At 48.6% G+C, this 20,446-nt stretch overlaps 2 pseudogenes; both read right to left on the bottom strand.

Annotated features, from left to right (window-relative positions):
- Positions 1–3,036: 3,036 nt before the first annotated feature.
- On the bottom strand, positions 3,037–10,301 carry LOC141582234 (uncharacterized protein encoded by LINC01588-like; annotated as a pseudogene).
- LOC104651783 (uncharacterized) lies at positions 4,670–5,720 on the bottom strand (annotated as a pseudogene).
- Positions 10,302–20,446: the final 10,145 nt, after the last annotated feature.

The following is a 20,446-nucleotide window of genomic DNA, read 5'->3' as shown; positions in this document are numbered from 1 at the left end:
TGCACTCCAGCCTGGTGCCTGATGACAGAGCGAGACTCTGTCTAAAAATAAATAAATAAATATTAAAAATAAATAAACATACATGAAAACCACTGACCCTTCACTAAATTGGTAGTTGGCATCACACTTAATCACTGCCTTGCCGGCATATCATTCCCTTCCGGAAAACCCATCAGCAGCAGCTGGCGGGAAATTGCACCGTTCTTACTTAAATTTATCTGTTAATAGAGGGTTTGACTACAACTTTTGTTTTCTTAACTTTGATGCAGTCGCAACTTAACACTGAAAAGGAATGTAATGTTTATTGCTGATTTTCCCCCAGGAACAAAGAAATCGGGAAAGACACACACAAGTACAGCATGGACCTGCTTTCCGAGTTATACATAATGGTTTTTTAAGTTAGGTGTGGAGGGACAAGAAAGCTGCTTCTGCAGGGGAGGTAGTCCCCACTGCAGCTTCATCTGTCCCTAGGCCACCTCCCCGCAGCAACCCCAGGCGGGTGCGCTGGGCTCGTGTCCCGGCTGCTTCCCCCTGAGTCACAGAGCTCACCACAGCACTTCTTCCTCCGCCTACTTCGGGCCTGGCCAGCCAGGAAGTCACAACCACAGCAAAGAGGCTCCGTGATGAGCATCTTCATTGGCCCCGAAGTGAGGCCAGAGGCAGGTGGTGATGGTCTAAGGCTTGGGGCCACTTCACAGGACAATCATCTTTCTACTTTTCATTTTGGTTTTAGAACTCTGTGCCAGTTCTTTATCTCAAATGCCCTCATCAGTCTGCAGATCTCCTGAAGGCTCATCTGGTTTGTCAGGCCTTAGTCTGCCCGATACAGATGATAAGATATCGGGTGAAACAAGAGTTTTTGTAGCTTAAGTTCCTGCTGACATGAGATGTACACAGTATATGTGCAATTTCTCAACACGTTTGGCCTAAACACTTGCAAATGCACCATCCTGAGCTAAGAGTGACTTCCTTGGATTTTTTTTTTTCTTTAAGGAAAAGAGCTTTCTTTCTTTAAGAGCTCTTTTAGGAGCTCTTTGGTTTTAATTATTATTGTTAGCACATTTAGGGAGCCTAGATTTTCTTTAAGGAAAAAAAAAAAATGAATCCAGCAACATGAATCCAACAACATGAAATCATTGGAGAATACCCACTATTTCACAGGCATCCTCAATGTGAGAGATCCCCTGCCCTCTGGAGTTTTGCAGGTTAATGGAAAAGGGTTTTTACTAAGAAGCACAAATCCAAATTACTCTTGCTTCTTATGTTGGCAACCTTACACTCAGGAGTAGGCAGCAGCAGCCAATGGGCACACAGAGCCACAGGCTAAACACGGCCCACAGCTTCCTGAAATCAAAGGGCTTCAAAAATCTGAAAGACACATTTTTTTTTTCTTTTTATTTATTTTTGAGACAGAGTCTCGCTCTGTCGCCCAGGCTGGAGTGCAGTGGAGTGATCTCGGCTCACTGCAAACTCCGCCTCCTGGGTTCAAACAATTCTCCTGCCTCAGCCCCCTGAATAGCTGGGATTATATACATGCATAACCACACCTGGCTACTCTTTGTATTTTTACTACAGCCAGGGTTTCATCATGTTGGTCAACCTGGTCTCGAACTCCTGACCTCGTGATCCTCCTGCCCTGGCCTCCCAAAGTGCTGGGAGTACAGGTGTGAGCCACTGTGCCCAGCCTTCTTTTTAAAGCAACCACATGCTATTCTGGAATAGGGTACAAAAATCACGTAGACCATCCTGACCCTTAGTTGCATCCCATCTTCCACCGTCAGAGGACGAGGGCACTTTTTGGTATGATGGAGAAAGGGAGGAGGCAGGGGTGGCCCAAGAGGCGGCTGCAGTGGAGGCGGAGGCACCAGGGTGGAGTGAAGGTAGAGGCATCTCCAGGATGTAAATCGCAGGACACATCCTGAGGTGGACAGGGTCCAGGGCATTCTTACAGGTGCTCACTTGGGCCCTAGATTAAAGGCAGAAACACTGAAATGCCTTGGGGGACATTGTAAACTTCAGCAGCTCTATCTGTTGTTTCAGAAATGAGGGAGAAACATTCCCCAGAAGTTTCAGACTGGGAGGAGACAGAGTCTTTGAAGCAACCCAGGGGCTTCGAAGCTGTAGTGGTGCCTGCTTTGAAGTTCTGTCCACTCCCCAGGAAGTGGGGAGGCTCTCAAGTGCTTACAGCAGAGAAGTTTCATAGAAGAGAAAAGGCCGAGGGAGGCACGCTGCGCCCTCCAGCACGCCTGCCTGGCAGGAAGCTTTGCTGAGTAACTTTGGTTTTAGTTGGAAACCTTCCGTCATGCTCCTGTCGGGCAGGGTGGTGAGTGTGGGCGCGCTGTGGCGGGTGGGTTAGATTTCCTCCTTCCTTGCAGTGGACAGGAATGCAGGGTGGGGGGCATGAAGCCATGAACGTGGAGACCTGACCTTGAGAAGATGTAGAAGTCAGCACAGAGGGTTTCAAACTCACGAAAGCATTTCTGCTATGGGGAAGACAGCAGACGCTGGCCTATGGAACAGGCCACCGGAGATTCCACAGCAGAGCCCTGCCCGAGCCTCCACACTTGTGGCTTTCATTATCTAGTTAGTCATAGGTTTACTGTCATCCAAGTTTAAGAAGCTTGACTGTGACCCATGTGCAAAAAAAGGTTGTTCAGGCTTTTTTTTTTTTTTTTTTTTAAAGCTACTCTGGGCTGTTAAACAGGCCGAGGCAGGATCCTCAGAGCGCACTAGCCCTAGAGAAGTGGGGACTGCCTACTTGCACTTTTCTTTTCTTTCTTAGGCACTTTTATTTTGAACATAGAGCCTCGGGCATTGGCCAGTCTGGTTAGTCTGGAAAAACTTAAGAGCCAACAGTGTATTTCACTAGCACAGAGCACATGGCGAGCAGAACCCAGATTACAAGGCTGGGAGGGTGCAGGCGAGGTGCTTTGGCCCGACGGGTGCTGGGCTGCTCACCCAGCTTTACACAGAAAGTGGTAGAGCCCTGTCTCCCCTGCCCCTGCCCCTGCCCCTGCCCCTGCCCCTGCCCCAGGAGAAATGGGTATGTTTGGGTGGCACCCTTCTGCATGTGGCAGGTGATTGTATCCCCAGCCCTGGAGCTCAGTGTGCACAGCTTGGGTTTCCATTTAGAGGAGGCTGATCCTTGGGCTTAAACACTCTGCTCTTTGTGTTTAGCAGAACAGGAGAGTCCTGCTCCTCGCTTAGCCCCGCACAGTGAGTCCCCTGGCTTCGGCTTCCCTTCTGAGCACTTGGTGGCTGTCGGTTTACTGTGACTCGCTGCCATTATATCTGCCTGGGCTTATGTTTCCAGCATCTCACCAGAGCTGCTGTGACCATCTCCTGGGCAAAGCCTTCCACACAGAGGCTGCCAGTCCAGCGGGAGAGGAGACCCAATCCATCTGTCAGCATTTGAATAATTCCATCCACACATACTTCTCTTCCAAACACCCTGGCTATTTTCCTTTCCCCAAGCCATGCGAACTCAAGGCGCCAGCCGGCCGGCCCGCTCTCAGGAACAGGACATGTCACATCACCTCGAGTGCTCCAGAAGCCTCACCACAATGGTTTCTTTGTGAGGTCATCTTTGCAGCGGTTTCCTGAAGCTCTGGCCTCTTTCCTGGTATCTTCACACATTCTAGGTGATTCAATTCAGTAAGAATATAAGGGCCTTTTGACTGCTCACTCCTGCACTTCACACTGGGAGGATACAGAAGTCCCCAGAGAGTGCTCTGGACGACAAAATGTAGTTCACGGGTATGTAAGGTGGGTTCTACTCAAAAGGGTCCACAAAGAAAGAATTCCAGAGCCAATTAAATTTGGGGATCTGCATACTCCATCTCCCTCTTGGTGATTCAAAACATATATTTATGACCAGGGGGCGGTGGCTCACACCCATAATCCCAGCACTTTGGGAGGCCAAGGCGGGTGAATCACCTGAGTTTGGGAGTTCAGGACCAGCCTGACCAACATGGAGAAACCCCATCTCTACTAAAAAATACAAAATTAGCCAGGCGTGGTGGTGCATGCCTGTAATCCCAGCTACACGGGAGGCTGAGGCAGGAGAATAACCTGAACCTGGGAGGTGGAGGTTGTGGTGAGCCGAGATCACGCCATTCATCGCACTCCAGCCTGGGCAATAAGAGCAAAACTCCATCTCAAAAAAAAACAAAAACAAAAAAAAAAAAACACTAAACATATATTTTTATATATTAAAGGTTCTGAGAGGTCCTGTAAATAAATCCTGTTCCACTTTTTAACCCACCATTTCCCAAACCTAACGTGATACTGATACCAGCATGCTACTCTTTTCATATAACACCTACTTATATCTTAAGGAACTGATGTCTTTTGAGATATATTTTAGGAATGATCTAACAGTGGTTTTCAACCTAAGGAAACACCTCACTCTCTAGAGGGTGCTTGGATATAGGAGGTGGCATTTTGGGTTGTCACAAAGATGGGGAGGTGCTACTTGCATTCCATACATAGGGGCTGCGGGGGTGGGAGCGGCTAGATATGACGCTACAATGCAGCCCTTTCCTAAGGGGGGGCGGGGGACTGTCCTGCCCTAAATGCCCACGGCTCTTCCCACACCACTCTCCCACCCCATTGAGAAGCAGTGGTTGGACCCACGTTCAGCATTGTGTTCCCAGGCCCTCTCTGCGGGTTCAAGCCTCTTGCTGTCCTCCTGGTCGCTTACTCTTGTTGGGATGCCTCCTCGCTTACTCTTGTTGGGATGCCTGCAGGCTGGAGAGAGTGAGGGCTTTTGTGGCTCTGGTCTCAGTAGGGGATGACAGAAGCAACAGCTGGCAGGGTTCCATGGATCCACAGTTCCGTCTACTTTGGAGGTAAAAAGGGGGTGTGTGAAGTGGTCCCTTGAGAATAGAGAGAAAGCTGCCCACCTCTCTGAAAACTTTTCACCTCTTATGGAAAGTGGACCTGAGAGAAGCCTAAGAGAAAACTCCTGGTGCTTAGCCAACTCCTTGACAAGGAAAGTGAGAATGGAGGCTGAAGCCCCTTCCACCCTTCCTGGTAACACAGGGGAGACGCCAACACCCATGATCTGCAACTCAAAGTCAAGGGATTCCGTGTCCCTGCTTGTGTCAGCAACACAGAAAACGCCCATGGCAACGGGCAAGTGCGGCCTGAATGGCAGAGCGTGGGTTTAACAAAACAGGGGTGGCTCACGGCTGCAGCCGCCCAGGGAAGTCCTGGCCCTGTCCTGGGGGCGGGTGCAGCTCCGCGGGGCTGGCTGCGGGCGGTTTTTGGGGGGAGCCACCCTGCAGGGAAGCGCCGGCGGTGGGCCTCGGAGATAGTGGCAGGGCGGGGGGGCCCCCAGCCGGGGCGGGCACTGGGACGCCCAGCGGCCATATCAGCCGCCACTCCCTGTCCTGCACACAGCGGTGGCTGCGCAGCCCTCGAGCACCCGCGAGCCGGTGCGCGCCGAGCCGCGCTGCAGTTCTCCGCCCCGCCGGTAAAGGTGCAGCAGGCTCGGGTGACAGTCTCTGCAGCAACCCGAAGGCTCCTCTCCTAGCCCAGGAACGTCTGCGCACAAATTGCTTCCGTGTGCGGGCTTCCCGCTTCCTCTTTCTCTCTTAGGGTTAATGTGAGAAAAGGGAAGTGGCATAATTTTTTATTTTGAAAATGACCTTTAGGGCTAATACCTGCCAAGTGTGTAGTTCAATAGCCCATTTTATAGACGAGGACACTGAGCTCCAGTGAGATCAGATTCCAGGTCACACTGCCGGTGCGCAGCCAAGACAGGGAGAGAACCCTGGTGCCTCCGCCCTTGGGCATTTTGACTCCAGCATTCATGATTGTTTTCCCTTCTTTAATACTCACTGCAGCAAAATTTTGTTGCTGTTTCCCTCTGTTAAGAATTATTGAAACTTGGAGAAGGAGAAGCGAAAAGTCCTTTCCATATTAAATTAAAGCAATGTCCAACAACCCCATCTGAGAGGCATTTGGCTATCTAGGGGAAGGTAACTTGGACTTACTTTTTACCAGAGTCCAAACATTCTTAACTCTGAAATCACGCCAGGAACCCTGGCTCATGCCTGTAATCCTAGCACTTTGGGAGGCCAAGATGGGAGGATTGCTTGAGGCCAGGAGTTTATAAGACCAGTGTGTGCAACATAGCAAGATTCCCATATAGATTTTTAAAAAATGAACAAAACAAAATCACATTAGATGATACTGTGTATAAACTTTAAAAATGTAAGTGCCGTCTGGGTATGGTAGCTCACGCCTGTAATCCCAGCACTTTGGGCAACTGAGGTGGGCTTGAGCGCAAGAGTTTCAGACCAGCCTGGGCAACATGGCAGCAAAACCCCTTCACTACAAAATAGACAAAAATTAGCTGGGCTTGGTGGTGTGTGCCTGTAGTCCCAGCTACTCTGGAGGCTGAGGTGGGAGGATGCCTTGAGCCTAGGAGGTGGAGGTTGCAGTAAACCAAGATCATGCTACTGCACTCCAGCCTGGGGAACAGAGCCAAATACTGTCTCAAAAAAAAAAAAAAAAAAAAAAAAAAAAAAAAAAAAAAAAGTAAATGTTTTTCTGTTCTGCAGAGATACAGTTGATTCCTATTTGGTCAGAAAATTTACCCCAAAGGTTATAGTTTTGCTGCCCTGTAGCACATTGACCAGTTTTGTATCTAACTTTGTGATACTACGTCAGCATTCCTTTTTGTTTCTAGTACACAAACTCTGTTCTCATAACCTCTTTGAACCAGTTACCACCTTGCAAAGTCCCTTATTAATGAGTTACCTACCTCACTGATACACACTCACCTTCTCTTGTCAAGCCTTCATATTCCTCTCCCTGTAGAGTCCCACAAATACACTACCAGCTTGCAATGCACACCAAGCGTCCATCGTTGATTCTGTGTCCCAAGTGGCTCCTCTGGAGTACCTGCATGGTATCAGGGGGACGTAAGGCTTTTAATTGTCAAAAGTGTACAAACTCAACACATTATTCCAAATAATCTCTGCCCCTGCCCCCTCACATTTTGATCATGCTGTATCTGTGACCTAGGGCTGGGGACGGGCCCTCAAGATGCCTACAATGCTCTCGGCCCCTGCTAAGAGCCTCTGCCCACACACAGGGTCTTGCGCCTAAACCTAGAGCTCTGAGCACGGGGCTGGATGAACTGTGGCACGCACCTGATCCAGGCAGCAGCCCACTTCCTGGTTGGTCAGCCAGCGAAGGAAGGCTCAGCCCAACCAGGCCAGTGAGATTCTCTGTCTTGCTAGCAAAGGAGAGATAAAGCAGGCACTTGAGGCCCCGAAGCAGCAGACCCTTAAATAAGCAGCAGGAGGAAGATCCCGGCAGAGACAGAACACCTGAGTTTTACATGCGGCACACGGAGCTTGTAGGCACAGAACACCTGAGTTTTCCACACGGCGCACGGGGCTTGGAGGCCCCCCGGCTGAGGGGCAAGAAGACAGAATGTCTGTTGTAGAACTGTGTTTGATCTCGAAAGACCTCTCAGTTCCTGAGTGGTGTCTTGGGTTCTGTCAGGCTCCACACAGGTTCTGCTGCTCCTCTTCCTCCCACAGGCTGAACTGCGTGGCTTTTCCAGCGTTGCCATCACACCTGTTTTTTGGTCTGCGGTCCTTAGTTTTTTATCCACATGTGGCTGTGAAACAAACTCCACAGTCCTGGAGGAAACTCAGTGGGTCCCTTCTTCCAATCCAAAGATCTCGACTTACTTTCTCACTTTTTCTAATAACTTAATAAGTTAAATAATAATAAAAGAACTGTCACCTTTGTTCAGCCAGCTCTCTCCAGGCTCATCAATGATTTTCTAGGAAAAAATAAGTTTCCTTACATAGACCTGCCCTTCCTCTGTCTCTCTCCATTCACGTTTGAGCATTCATTCATTCTCTCCTCAAGCACATCATGGATTCTAAAATGAACAAGGCAATATTCGTGCTTTGAAGAACCTCACATTTTTTTGCATGTGCCATGTTACAAGAGTGCGGTTGGCACAGGAGTGAAATGGGAGGCCGTGTCCCGACATGGGGGCACCAGGACTTGGAGTGACAAGGTGGGGGCGGAGAGAGGAGCTTTTCCTCCTGGCTTTCCCACAAACACTGACTTTCATGCCTCTGGCCTGGAACCACATGTAACCAAAGCCATATGTTCAATTTGCATTAATTAAATGGTGGCCTCAGCAGCATTTCTGGTGCTGTTTCTGTTGCTTTTGCATTACGGTGTCTTCAATATTTGTTACTGTGTGTCGTTTGTTATGTTTAACCCTGTGGCTCAGATTCTATTTGTCTGTAAAGCTTAAATGTTGAGAGACTTCTAGTCTTGATTAAAAAAAAAAAAAAAAAAAGAATTATTTTTGGTTTATTCCATGAGAAAATTTCTTCTCTAGGTTGAACCTCCAAGGGTCTTCCTTCTTGATTTTTCTGGGAGATGACTGTAATCCTAACTGATTTTAGGAAATAGTATAAGGAAAGTCTATGCTATAAACTCAAAGTCCCAATCCCCGGTTCTCAGCCCCAAACTGAAGAAAGATTACATTTCCAATCTAGTTTCTAATCCCAAATATCCAGGCACCCAGGATGGCGGAAGAAGGGAAAAGGTGGTGCCTTAAACGAGGGAGGGACATCTCCAGCTTGGCCCAGTTCTTACTCTTCCCAGGGGCCACCTTCAAGCCCCACCCTGAGCAGGTGGGTGAGGCAGACGTGCAGCCCTGGAGCACGTGTGGGAGGGAACCCAGTGGTGTCCTCCAGGCTGCAAGAGCTGGGCAGACACAGTGGTGCTGCAGGCCTGGCCCTATTTTTCTTTCCCGCAAAGACCAATACCGGTGCTGGTGACATCAGGACAGGTTTGATCCTTTTTATTTTAGGGTGAGGGTGGTGTCATGGTGATGAAGAGTCCTGTGAGCTTGTACAGGTCACCACAACTGCAGGCCACCCAGGCTTCCTCCTCTACAATAAGGACAAGGAGAACGGCTGCTTCCTAAGGTGAGGGTGAGGTAGGATGAGGAGAGCAAACGGCCCACCCTGCTCTCAGTGGTAACTATGAGTATGATTTCCTTCTGGGAGAAGGCAGAGATTGACCTTCTGATCCTCCCAGCTGTAAATCTGGGCTGGGGCAACTTTTAGACACAAACAGGGCAGTCCTGGCTGTGGGGCCTCAACGTTTTCCTTGGGGTGGAGCATCTAGGCATTTCCCTAAGGTTTCTGATGCCTGGGCAGGGTGGGGTGGGGTGTGGCTCGTGCTGACAGCTGTTCCCCACCCAGCTTTGTGCCCTGGGAAGGGAGACCTACCTGCACATCCCGCTGCACTGGATCTGCAGGGACACCTCAGGCACAGGCCTTCATCCCCTGCCTAACTGCTCTTTCACCCAGCCCTCGGGTCCAGGGAGATTTTGCCATGATTTCAAAGAAGAAATGATTATTCAGAAGGCATTCTTCTATATATTTCTAAGGTCCCCGCTACAATGTACAGCAAGTGGCCACACCTTTAGTATCTTCCTTGCCTAACCCAGATCCTTACAGCACTCAGCTGGATGCCGTGATTATGCCTGTAATCCCAGCACTTAGGGAGGCCAAGGCCAGTGGATCGCTTGAGCCCAGGAGTTTGAGACCAGCCTGGGCAACGTGGCAAAACCCCATCTGTAAAAAAAAAAAAAAAAAAAAATACAAAAATTAGCCAGGCGTGGGGATGCACTTGTGGTCCCAGCTACTGGGGGGCCTGCTGCGGTGGGAGGATTGCCTGAACCCAGGGATGTCGAGGCTGCAGTGAGCTATGACTACACCACTGCACTCTACCTTGGGCGACAGAGTGAGACCCTGTCTCAAGTGAAAACAAACTTTCAAAAAAAAAAAGAATTCCTACCCTTAGAGGCTCCATCCTCCCCTCCCTCTTCTGGTTGCTCTTCCTGTGTCTCTCTAATAAAGAACACTGAAATTAGTAAGCCAGGTTTGCCTCCTGGGCAGGACTTATGAAATCCAGGTGACCCTGGTTGTAATAGGGGGAAAAAAATCTTTATTTTGTCTGCTCAGCATTGTTCTGGTTTTTATTTGCATATTCTGCCTCCTCCCCCAGAAGTCACTATGCTGTTCTGGTGAGGCTGACCTCACCTAGATTCAGAAGTGACCCAGGCCTGGCCAATCAACAAGGCCTTCAGGAACTGGTACGTGGCCCAAGTCAGTCAAATCCATCAGTCCCAGGACGCTTTGTTTATTTTTGTATGTAATATTTGTAACTATTGGGAAAGTGTCTAGCTTTCCACAGGTTCTGCTAACCTGTTCCAGTGTGACCCTAAGGATGCCGGTAGCCATCCTGCCACTCTCGGGGGCAGGGAGAGCCACAGAGGCAAAGCAACTCTGAGAGCCGAGTCCTGATGATGGGTCGAAGCACCCGAATCCAGCAGTGCGTGAAGCCCCTGAACTTCCAGTTATATATGCTGAGGAATTATCCTTTTGCTGAAGTCCGTTTGAATTGGAGTTTATATCACTTGCAATTTAAAGAGAACTGACCACCAGCTGGCTCAAGTCTGAAGTATAAAGTGGTTTCTAGCAATCAAAAACAATGTGTGGTCAGTGTAGTGGCTCCAGCCTGTAATCCCAGCACTTTGAGAGGCTGAGGTGGGAGGATTGCTTGAGGCCGGGAGTTTGAGACCAGCCTGGGCAACATAGCTGGACCACCATCTCTAAAAATACATAAATTAAAAATAATTTTTCTCTTTTTTGAGATGCGGTTTCACTCTTGTTGCCCAGGCTGGGATGCAATGGCACATTCTTGGCTCACTGCAACCTCCACCTTTTGGGTTCTAGTGATTCTCCTGCCTCAGCCTCCTGAGTAGCTGAGATTACAGGCACTCGCCACCACCCCTGGCTAATTTTTTGTATTTTTAGTAGAGACGGGGGTTTTATCGTATTGGCCAGCCTGGTCTTGAACTCCTCACCTCAGGGGATCCGCCCTCTCCAGCCTCCTAAAGTGCTGGGATTATAGGCGTGAGCCATCGCACCCTGCCTAAAAATAAATTTTTTAAAAGGCAAGATTTTTCTTTAGGTAAAAGAAAAAAAGAGGCAGGAGCCGGGCGCGGTGGCTCACGCCTGTAATCCCAGCACTTTGGGAGGCTGAGGCGGGTGGATCACGAGGTCGAGAGATCGAGACCATCCTGGTCAACAAGGTGAAACCCCGTCTCTACTAAAAATACAAAAATTAGCTGGGCATGGTGGCGCGTGCCTGTAATCCCAGCTACTCAGGAGGCTGAGGCAGGAGAATTGCCTGAGCCCAGGAGGCGGAGGTTGTGGTGAGCCGAGATCGCGCCATTGCACTACAGCCTGGGTAACAAGAGCGAAACTCCGTCTCAAAAAAAAAAAAAAAAAAAAAGAAAAAGAAAAAAAGAGGCAGGAGGAAAGAACAGAAAAACCTAGGAGGGGAGGCTGAGTCTATAAAACACTGTCTTCCACTTTCTCCCTCTTCTTTACAACCATTCCCCTCCCTTCATCATAGCCAGGTGATCTGTCTCCACTGTGCTTTTAGCAACACAGCCTTAAAAAAACAATGAGAACACACGGACGCAGGGAGGGGAGCACTACACACTGGGGTCTGTTGGGGGGAAATAGGGAAGGGACAGCGCGGGGGGGGGAGTTGGGGAGAGATAGCATGGGGAGAAATGTCAGATAGAGGTGATGGCGGGGAAGGCCACAAATCACACTGCCACGTGTGTACCTATGCAACGATCTTGCATGTTCTTCACATGTACCCCAAAACCTAAAATGCAATTTAAAAAAAAAAGACAGACTGAGAGACTCGCTCCAGTCACGCAGAATTTTGGGACAATGGCGAGGTTTTCTCCCCAGGGATCCCTTCTGTGTTTGAATCCCCCACTCTAAGAGTCGTTCCGCAGCGGCCGTGGAGACTGGCATCTGGATCCCGGCCCTCACTTGGAGCAAATGTGCCACTTCCAGAAGCCTCCCAGTCTTCAGACTGAAGTCAACTTCAGTGGGGCAGGCAACCTCATGCCCTACCTGGGTGCCAGTGAGAACCGGATTCAGCTTTTCTTTCTTTCTTTCTCTCTCTCTCTTTTTTTTTTTTTTTTTTTTTTTTTTAACTCTGCTTTATCTTCAATGGATTCAGCTTTGAAAGACCCCACTCTCTGCTCACAAACGGTTTAAAACAAACAGAGAAGTCCATTTCCTTCTCAGGTGAATGAAGTCTGGACTTAGTCTTCCTGAGGTGGTCATGAACCAGGATCTCTTTACTCAGCTTCCTCCCCATCCTCAGCGTTTGGCATGTACTTTCCATGACTCCCTTCCCTCCCCTCCCCCTCGCCATGCTGTGCATGCTGCTCTCACTGCCCTGTCTGGAACACCGAGACTCCACCAGCGAGGGAGGCTGGAAAAGGCATGCTTCATTCTGAGTGCCAGTTTCATGTTGGGGGCCATCACTAAGGGAGAAGAGCAAAAAGGACATTTGGGGGATACTAGGAGTCTCTGACCTCTCAGGTCACCCCATGATGTGCCATAGCAAACATCCTCACTGGAATAGCTCCACTGCTGGTGATGCCAATGAAGGCCACTGAGGAACGGAATAATTAATTCCAGACACATCAGTAAAGACACCCTCCTGTTATAAATGCTGAGAGAATGGCTTGGGAACCCCTGGAAAAAGCTTCCCCATCTTCCTCCATCCAGACCATTTAGAGATCACTACCCTCAGGGAATAAGGTCTCAAATCCCATTTCAATGCCTCATAGACAGCTGGACTTAAAATGATTTAGGCAGAAACATTTTAGGAAACTTCCAGGGAGCCAGAGATTAGGCAAGGGAGCTGCGTCCCTACGTGACCCCGTCTCCGCTGAGATTAAACAATAGTAGCTTTCTTCGTGAAGAACTACATTGGGAAATGTTTCTTGATACGTTTCACTACCAGTCGATAGAGAGGGTTCGTTTATGAATAAGAGAACTGTGGAATTCCACACAAGGTTTTTGGGTCCCAGAGCTCCTCCTGCAGCTCAGGAGCACTGTAACTGGATTCTCCAAACATGCTTTGGCGAGTCACTAACAACCATGTGACAAACTATCTTTAGGGAAGGAACTCAACCTCAAGGTTCACTAGTTAACCCTTGCAGAGTGCTTAACATGCTGGTTGGAGCATAGTGGGGGCTCAGCAAGTATCAGTGAAACATATGCCTGAATATTCTGGGTAAGAAAAGCCATTATTATTATTAAATACTTACGATGCATTTACTGTGTATAAGGGATATAAGCATGCTGGAGGATCACAGAGGTGAAAAAGACATTGACCCTGCCCTCAAGGAGTTACACTCTAATAAAGAAAATAAGAATTATTTCAAAGGGTTGTTTATTTCGTGTCAGTTTCTAAAACCAAAGCAAAAAATAATCAACGTAAGAATCTGGGTTCCTGCCTCTCACATTTATAATTCTAAATGTCTTTTTATTTTTTTAGTAAGTTTATTCAGAACGTAAAGGCATGAAGAATGGCTACTCCATAGGCAGAATGCCTGTAATTATAAATGTCTTTGAAGATGCTGGTTTTTATTTTTATTTTCTTTTATTTATTTATTTTCAGAGATGGGGGTCTTGCTATGTTGCCCAAGCTGGTCTTAAACTCCTAGTCTCAACCAATCCTCCTGCCCTGGCCTTCTAAAGTGCTGGGATTACAAGAATGAGCCACTGTGCTCACCTGAGGCTGGTTTTTAAATCCTCTAATTTCTCCTACAGGTTGGTGAGGATGTGATATGGGTCACTTGGGGCAGGCTGGGAGAGTGACAGGCAGCACAGTGTCCTTGGAAACAGAAGCAGTGGTGCCTCCTGTTTGTTCCTGCCACCTCCTGCTTCCTTGCCGAGGCTCTGCCTCAGTGTGCCTCCCTCCAAGACGAGACAATGGCATGTGTGTCTGCCAGCTCCCTCCCTCCGCTGTACTCCTAGCTGCTGGAAGCAGTCATATCTGTGAATCACATAGAGCTTCCTGGCAACTGCTCTTACATCGAATCTTTCTTGGCAACATAAGAGTGAAACAACTGGTTTTTCAAACTGACTGTTTTGTTTTGAATTCATCTTCAGATGAGCTTTTCTCAGGAGAAATGAAGAGTGAGGGACAGAGAGCAGAATAAAATGTCCACAGGAGAGTAAAACAAAATGCCAGGAGACCAGGAGGAAGACCGTAGATTTCCAGAGCCTGATCCTCTGCTACCAGACCCTGAAGGCAGCTCTTTGATTTCTGGGCACCCGTGTTCTCCGTTCTGTGCCTTCGGCAACCACCATCCCAACCCCAGGGTCATGCTCCTCCACACTGTACAGCAATTTTACTGCCCATCAAAGTATGGCCCAGATTGACAGGGGCTTCAAAACCATCCACGCTTATGTTTCATTCATTCATTTGCTCATTTAATCATTCTATATTCATTCAGCGCTCACTGAGCACCAGTACTTGTCATCTAGAAGTCTTGTCTGCATTTGCTATCAGCAAGCGTATCTCCTTTTCTATACGAGTCTCATTTCCCATGAGTGGTTTTGGATTTGAAAGCAAATACTACTCAGAGCCTTTTCTGAGAGCCATGTCTCTCAGCTCCTCAGGAGGCCCCAGTTCTCCAAAGGAGACATGCATCCTTGGCCCAGGGTAGCATCCATCTCCCTGTGCATCCTCACAGGTATTAAAAAGGATCAAAGTATCTTTGCACAGCCCTGGTTGTCTCCAAGGAAATCAGAGGCACCTGGATGTAACCAACAAAGACACTTTGTGTCAGTGGGGCTGAGTCACCTTACAGGTCTGAAATGTAACTTCCTCCTCTGGGGCCAGGAGAATGGAATCCAAAAGACCAGAAGGATAGGTCAAAATGAAGACAAAATTTTAAAGGAATGAAAGAATTTTATACTTAGTGATTAAAGGAAGAAAAGAAATGATGAAGGAGAAAGGAATATCATTTGATGGTGTTGTATGCGAAACTGACCTAGAGATTTTAGTTGACTGCAAGCTCAGGGTGGACTAAGGCCTGATGTGGCAGCTGGAAACCTGAATGACCTTTAATTGTGGTGACAGATTCAGGAGTGTCTAATGAGGAGAGAGTAGCCCCTGGGTTTGTCCCAAGTCGGGCCATTTGTAAAATGTTAGGCTTAGTTCCGGGTCCATGTTTTAAGACACATTTTAACATACTGGAAGGACTCCCAGAGAAGGATGGTCTCAGTGTGGGAACCACACTGCACAAGAAGTCACTGATGTTCATCTATAAAAGGGGTATGGACATCACAACCTTCTTCAAATATCTGATTGTGGTGATGTAAAAGGGAGTCTGGAGAGCTGAAGGCCAAGGAGGGCTTCATTGGTGGGAGAAACCCTCTGATGTGGACTTCCACAACCTCTGGCCACTTCACCTCACAGTTTGATCTGCATCTTCCCCTCTCCCTTCATGTCCTCCTGTCTTAGAGGAAGAGTCATTCCTCCTCCTTCCAGAGGCTGACCTCATCCTCTCCCATCTCCTGCAGCACATGCCCTGCCGATTACCATCCCCTCCAGAATCCTTTATTTTTCTTTCTTCCCATAAGCCCACAAACAGGAGGGAGATGATGAGTTGGGTACTTATTACATGCCAGGTACATGGTAATTAATCTGCCTTATCCTGATTAATCCTCAAACCAACACAATGAGGTAGATGATATCCTCTCCATTTATAGATGAAGAAACAGAAGTTGGCTGGGTGAGGTGGCTCATGCCTCTAATTCCAGCACTTTGGGAGGCCGAAGTGGGCAGATTACTTGAGGCCAGGAGTTTAAGACTAGCTAGCCTGGCCAACATGGTGAAACCTCTTCTCTCTCTACTACAAATACAAAAATTAGCCAGGCGTGGTGGTGCACACCTGTAATCCCAGCTACTCAATAGGTTGAGGCACGAGAATTGCTTGAACCCGGGAGGTGGAAGCTGCAGTGAACTGAGGTCGCACCACTGTACTCTAGCCTGGGCGACACAGCGAGACTCTGTCTAAACAAAAAAAAAAGAAAGAAAGAAAGAAAGAAACAGAGGCTGCAAGACCTTCAATGACATTCCCAAGCTCACACATGAAGTATGGAACTTGCAAAGAGGAAAGGAAAGGAAGGGAAGGGAAGGGGAGGGGAGGGGAGGGGAGGGGAGGGAGAGGAGGGAGAGGAGAAAGAAAGAAAGAAGAAAGGAAGGAAGGAAGGAAGGAGGAAAGGAAAGAAAGAAAGAAAGAAGGAAAGAAGAGAGAGAAAGAAGAAAGATTGGAAGGAAGGAAGGAGCTGAAAGGAGTTCAGTGACATTCCCAAGCTCACACAAGTGAGCTTGGCCAAGTATGGAATTTGCAGAGTGCTTAAAGGACTGGATGGACTCAATTTCAGGTCCATCTGCCATTAAAACTCCCAAGCTCACTTGCTTCCGGCTTTAAACATGTTCTTCCATTCCTAGCCAAGTGCATTTAAAAGAAGCCTCTCTCCAGGTATCTACTTCCTCACCTCTCATCCACTCAGCCTGCTGCAGCCTGCTTTCTGCCCTCATCCTCTGCAGAAACAGCCTGTAGAAGGTCATCTGTGACTTACGTTAACCCCAACAGCCTCTCCTTAGTTCTCACCCCACGTGGCCCTCTGTGGCACGGACATTGCTGGCCATACTCACCTTCCCCTACTCTCCACTCCCTGCTGCATCTGGCTGAGCCCCTTTCTCTCACCACATCACCTGTCATCCTGTAATCTCCACCTCAGGTCCCTCCTTCCAGGTGTCATTGCCCTTTTAAAGGACCTGAGGACTCAGCTAAAGTTGGAAACCGGGAATCTGTGTGTGGTAAGTGCAGGGGTGCTATGGGTCTAAATGTGTCCCCTTCAAATTCACATGTTGAAGCTTAAATGGCAATCAAATAGTATTGGCCAGGTGCAGTGGCTCACACCTGTAATCCCAGCACTTTGGGAGGCTGAGGTGGGTGGATCACAAGGTCAGGAGTTCGAGACCAGCCTTGCCAACATGGTGAAACCCGTCTCTACTAAAAATACAAAAATTAGCTAGGTGTGGTGGTGCACAGCTGCTTGGAGTCTGCTTGGAGGCTGAGGCAGAAGAATCGCATGAACCCAGGAGGCAGAGTTTGCAGTGAGCCAAGATTGTGCCACTGCACTCTAGCCTCTGCGACAGAGCAATACTCTGTCCCATGAAACAAAAAACTCTGTCTTCGCTGAACGAAGACAGAGAAAAAAATGGCAATAGAATAGTATTAAGAGGGCACCTTTAGAAGGTGATTAAGTCATGATTCCTCATGCATGGGACTAGTGACCTCCTAAAAGAGGTCAGATGGAGCCTCTTGCCCTTCCCTCTCTTCTGCCATGTGAAGATGCAGCAATTGTCTCTGTCTTCCTCCTCTGCCATGTGATGACACAGCAAGAAGGTGCCATATGAGGGACAGGCCCTCACAGACACTGAATCTGCTAGTGTCTTCATCTTGGACTTCCCTGGTTCTAGAGCTATGAAAAAATTAATCTCTGTTCTTTGTAAATTTCCTAGTCTGTGCTATTTTGTTGTAACAGCCCAACAGACTAAGACAAGTGGCAAAATATCAGGTGCAGTTCCAATGACCCAACTGTCCTCACACCTATAATGGGTGGAGTTATAAAGGGTGGAGAAGAGTTATAGGTCAGAAACAAAGGGGCCAGAGATGGGGATTGGTATTGTCTCAAAAAGCAGAGACAGCTAACTGGGCAGAAGGCAGTGGACAAAGAATGAGACGGTGAAGTTGGAGGAGAAAGCGGCCTGAGGCCCTGGGAGAGGGTGATTGTGGTACAGAATAGGTGGATATCACTGGAATTACAGATGTTGAGGAATTGAGAATCTAGATTGTTGGCCGGCTCATTGACCTAGACCCTGAACTCCCCTGAAATCCTGTCAGGAGGTGGATTTCACTTCCCTGACCTGTGTCTGCATCTCATGTGAAGCTCTGTCCTGAGCAGCAACAAGATTTTGCATCCCTGAGGGCCTACCTTCCATTTTCCAGTCTGCCCCGAGCTCAGCATGCCTACTCCAGTTAAGCAGGACCACAGATGCAGTGGGGCACTGAGTAGGTTAACTCCGGGGGTGCCCTTCCTGTGGAATACCCACTGGGGGTCCTGAGGCCACTCAGATAAGCACTTATTGAAAGAAGAGATGAATTCATTTCCTGTGTGTCTTACTCCAATTCAGTTCAGCAGCATTCTTTGAGCTCCTACTGACACCAGGCTCTGTGTGATGGATTAAGACACTCACAATGAGAAACGGGGCAGAGGGACAGCCTGCTGCCCACGTGCTGACGTCCTTGCTGATTCTCAGGGCAAAACCTCAGAGAGTCGCAGATGTAGCCTTGGGCTCTCTCTTCTGGTCTCAGCATTTGCAAACCTCCCTGGGAACCCTACAATTCTTTAGCTTAATAAATGAGACGAGGATGGTCTTGGTGAGACCACTCAGGAACATTTGGCCTCTCTCAGGTCCTGGCCTATACCCCCTAGAGTCACCAGGTGAACGAAGCAGAAACGTGTCTGCCTTGGCCAGAGCTGCAGCTGCTTCCCTTCTTCATGGTCTGGACAGGGATTTACTGCTTTTCCCCTTGGCTTCATATTTCTCCTACCGCATTTCCTTCTGCAAGGAGTCTCAGGAGCTCTTTCCATTTTTACATAGAAACAACCCCTGCCTCCAAACCCTTGGAGTATTTCTCAGAGAATTCCATCTTGGCCGTTTCCTTCGGCACAGACAAGAGCTGGACCATCACAAGGGCCTTCTCCTCCTTATTTTTGAAAGAAAAGCACAAGAAAAGAGCCTTCCAAAGTGAGCCCCAAATGCTGACTTGCTGCTCCCCCATTAAAGTTGGTGCTTACCCTCACTCTGCCTTATTTTAAGCAGTGGCGCTTCTGTAGAGCAGAGCTAAAGATTCAGCAAGACAAGATAGGTCTTGCATGGCTGCCCCCAGGTCTGTCCTCAGAGACTTCCAGAAAAGCCTTCCTCTCCGTCACTTTGCCTGATTCACCATTAACATTCCTGCAGCGGGTCCCAGGTACCCAAGTTCCAGCTAGACAAGCTATTAAAATCCCAAGCAGAACTGGAGCATCAGGTTGCTGTGGGTTCACTTTTCGCTGGCAGGCCTCCTCTATTAGCACCATAACCACCACCACCACCACATCCCTCAACACACACGGAGAAATGCAGTCTGAGGATAAGAAGCCACACTGAGGCGCTGAAGGCGCTGGTGAGGAGGGGACTGGTCCACCAGCCATGGGGAACCCCTTTACAAAGGGGCCGGCTTTGATGTGGCAGTGGAGCCGGGAAATCTAGAAACCCTGCATCAGAGGCTGAATCCAAGACCTGCAATCCCAGGACTCTGGTTCTGTTTAGATTCTTAGGCTAGTCCCTCTCACGGGAAATCCTGGAACTGGACCAGCTCTGGTGATAACCCGCAACCCTGGGGACACATTCGGTTTGCAGATGTGTTGGATGATATTGGGCAAATGTTGATTCAACATGTATAAGCTGGGAGTCACAGATTCATGGCTTCTTCTGGAGAAACAGAAGGTATTGGTACACCGGGCCCTCATGCCAGATGGACTAGGCCTTTCAGATAGAGCAGGAGTCCCCAAACTTTTTACACAGGGGGCCAGTTCACTGTCCCTCAGACCATTGGAGGGCCGTCACATACTCTGCTCCTCTCACTGATCACCAATGAAAGAGGTGCCCCTTCCTGCACTGCGGCGGGGGGCTGGATGAATGGCCTCAGGGGGCCGCATGCGGCCCGCGGGCTGTAGTTTGGGGACACCTGAGATAGAGTGAGTGACTGACAAGTCCTCTGCACTTCCCACCACTCCCTGTGACAGCCCTCATCAGAGAACAGGTGCTGCTGATCTTGCCCATGCCCCGCTCTTTACTCTCATAGTAGAAAAAGGTTTCTCTATGTACTCACTGCCATCCTACATGATTTCACACCCAGGACCTCCCAACTCCTGAGAGTATTTGATTTTGCAACCTCTGATCTAAAGCACCTTGATTAGCCTGGATTGTTTCAATCACAAGGGACAGAAGATAAACCCACCTAATTTAAACAAAAATAAAAGAGAGGGTGACAGGCTCCTAGAGCTGGGAAGGATTCCTGGGCAGTGCCAGAATGGAAGGAGGGACTACAGGAATCACAGAAAGTGGCCACTGCACTCTGCCAGGACTCTCTCTCCTTCCTGCCCGTCTCTGTCTTTACATGTTGGCCTCATTCTCTTACAGCAGAGATGCCTCTGCCACGTGGTGAGGATCATGGCCACCAGAAGTCCCAATTTAGAAATCCCAGTAGAAAAAAGAGCTTCCTGTCTCCAGTTCTGAAAATCAATCCCAGGAAAGGATGCTGGCCTCACTCAGGTCAGATGCCACAGAGCTGCAGGCTATTTTCTTTTCAAATCAAACATTTATGTAGCTAGTCACTGTTCTAAGCAGGTCACGAATATTCACTTATTTA

Source organism: Saimiri boliviensis, chromosome 2, assembly GCF_048565385.1.
Source record: "Saimiri boliviensis isolate mSaiBol1 chromosome 2, mSaiBol1.pri, whole genome shotgun sequence".
NCBI lineage: Eukaryota > Metazoa > Chordata > Mammalia > Primates > Cebidae > Saimiri > Saimiri boliviensis.
Note: the sequence above shows the minus strand (reverse complement) of the source record. Positions and strands in the feature narration are given on the sequence as shown.